Source organism: Sceloporus undulatus, unplaced genomic scaffold (genome assembly GCF_019175285.1).
Source record: "Sceloporus undulatus isolate JIND9_A2432 ecotype Alabama unplaced genomic scaffold, SceUnd_v1.1 scaffold_9497, whole genome shotgun sequence".
Lineage (NCBI taxonomy): Eukaryota > Metazoa > Chordata > Lepidosauria > Squamata > Phrynosomatidae > Sceloporus > Sceloporus undulatus.
The window spans coordinates 1-2,618 of NW_024812416.1; the positions used below are offsets into that span (position 1 = coordinate 1).

General features: G+C 42.7%; 1 long non-coding RNA gene across 1 annotated transcript; it reads right to left on the minus strand.

The window, feature by feature from the left end:
- Positions 1-6: 6 nt before the first annotated feature.
- Positions 7-2,593, minus strand: LOC121918359. The gene is made up of 3 exons (XR_006101213.1): positions 2,414-2,593; positions 679-729; positions 7-271 (listed from the first exon to the last, which is right to left on the minus strand). It is a non-coding gene; the product is annotated as an uncharacterized LOC121918359 (long non-coding RNA).
- Between the last annotated feature and the right edge of the window lie 25 nt (positions 2,594-2,618).

A 2,618-nucleotide genomic window follows, 5' to 3' on the forward strand; every position in this document is an offset into this window, starting at 1 on the left:
GATGCAGCTGCTTTCTCCGTTCCATTACTATGGGCATAGCATGGTTGGTTTGTTGCAAGGGGCCAGAGAAAGAACAAGACAGAACAAGAAGGCCACCCTTGCAAACAGACCAAGTCCAGGAAAGGTGTTGAGCCAGGCTCATGTTAAGGCTGGGCCCTCAGAGGAGGACACATCGGAAGAAGCTGACTTTTTTCTGCAGGTCTGGGCTGATTTTCACCCCTTGGCTGCTGGTGCTGCTGGTGCTGCTGCTTCCTTGAGGACTATTGCCTTCCTAAAGATATAAAGAATTACTGAAGAGAAATTCTTGGATTGAAATCTATCAGCTGAGGGGCTACATGAAGCAGAGGCTCTGCTACCACTGAATTTCCTAAATGGGTCAGTGACTAAAAACAGTCTTCCTGCATAGTGGGTGCAGCTAGAGAGGTTAACTGCTTTAGCCTGGGCTCTTGGCTCAAACCCACTGCTTCCCTGGAATCATCAGATCAAGTGGGGTTTTCCACTGTGAGGACATTGTGGTGCCCCATAACTCTCAAGGTGGGCACACTGGCCCCTTGTGTGTTTGACAGATTTGGGGAGGAACTTCATACAATTCAGCAATGGCTCTATATCTGTTGTAATTCAGCCAGCTCATTTCCTCAAGACCCCTGAAACATTTAAGCAAGTTGCCCATCAACTCACCAGCTTTTTATCCATTTTTGTTTTGATATCTCTGGCAAGCGTAAAAAATGCCTATAAGTGAACCAAGAAATACAATCATGTTAAGAGGATTGAAAAATGCTTCCCTGATACAAGATGCATCTTGTGAAGCTTCTGGACCCTGTTGACTGGTACAAAGGAAGCCTAAATGTACCCCATGCAAAACCTGTAAAGAAGGAGACTCCACCACTCTTTGAGGCAGTGTGTTCCACTGCTGAATAGCTTTTACTGTCAGGAAATTCCTCCTAATGTTTAGATGGAATCTCTTTCCATGTCCTAGTCTCGGGAGCAGCAGAAAACAAACTTGCCCCAGCCTCAATGTCACAGCCCTTCAACTACTTAAACAGGACTATCATACCGATTCTTAACTGTCTCTTCCCCAGGCTAAACATACCCAGCTCTTAAGTCTGTCCTCCTAAGTCATGGTTTCCTGAACCTTCAACAGTTTGGTTGACCACCTCTGGACATGCTCTAGTTTCTCAACATCTTTTTTGAATTGTTTTGCCCAGAACTGGACACAGTATTCTAGGTGAGGCTTGACCAAAACAGAATAGAGTGGCACTATTACTTCCCTTGATTTAGACACTATACTTTTGTTGATGTTGTCTAGAATCACATTAGCCTTTTTAGCTGGTGCATCACACTGTTGACTCGTGTTCAACTTAGACTTACTAGGATCCCTAGATCTCTTTCACATGTAGTCTTGTTAAGCTAGGCATCCCCCATCCTATATCTATGCATTACATTTTTTTCTGCCTACATTTATCCATTTTGAAATTCATTTTGTTAGTTTGGGCCCAGCTTTCTAATCTATTAAGGTCATTTTGAATTTTGATCTTGTCCTCTGGGATATTAGCTACTCCTCCTAATGTGGTATCATCTGCAAATTTGATAAGGATGCCCTCTATTCTTTCATCCAAGGCCTTGATAAAGATGCTGAATAGCACTGGGCCCAGGACAGGAACCTGTGGGACCCCACTGGTCACTTCTCTCCAAGGTGAAGAGGAGCCATTGCTGAGCATCCTATGGGTTTGGATGGTCAACCAATTAAAAATCCACTAACTGTTGCATTGTCCAGTCCACATTTTACTAGGTTGTTTACAAGAATATCACGGGGGACCTTGTCAAAGGCCTTACTGAATCAAGATATGTTATATCCACAGCATTCCCTTTGTCTACCAAGTTGGTAATTTTATATATAAAAAAAGAGATCAGATTAATCTGGTATGACTTGTTTCTCAGAAACCCATGATGACTTTTTGTGATTATGGCATTGCCATCTAGATGTTCACAGACTCTCTGTTTAAAGATCTGCTCCAGAATCTTTCCTGGTATTGATGTCAGACTAACTGGACGATAATTGTTGGGATCCTCTTTTTTTCCCTTTTTGAAAATGCATACAATGTTTCCTCTCCTCTAATCTGCTGGGATGACCAAGTGTCATATTCACCCTGTGATATCCCCTATTTATGCACCCTAGTCCATTAGTATTTGCAGCACAATTCCAGAACAGGAAAATCAAACTTGGATAACAAGTACAGCCTTATGCAGATTTTGTGCACTGAGGAGGATCGCAAGTGGTTTGGTTTGGAATGATGGGAGATAGCCTGTCCATCATTATACCTCTGTGTAAGAGGATTGGATTTATGTGTTGGATGTTGTCCCTTGATAGTTTGGGCTGAAATGTTGCTTAATGAAATGAAAGAGCTGCACTTACATTTTCTATATTGATGTTGGCTTTTGCACTGGTCTCCATAAACTTCACCCCAAAGCTACTGGCCAGCTGAACAAAGAAGAAGAACTGGGTCAGTTGCACAGGCAAGAAATGTGTGGTACCACATTTCCTTTAGAAACACAACTGCCCCATCAAGGCGAAATTCTTATGATGTGGAAATCCATATTCCAGTCACACCATCTGGATG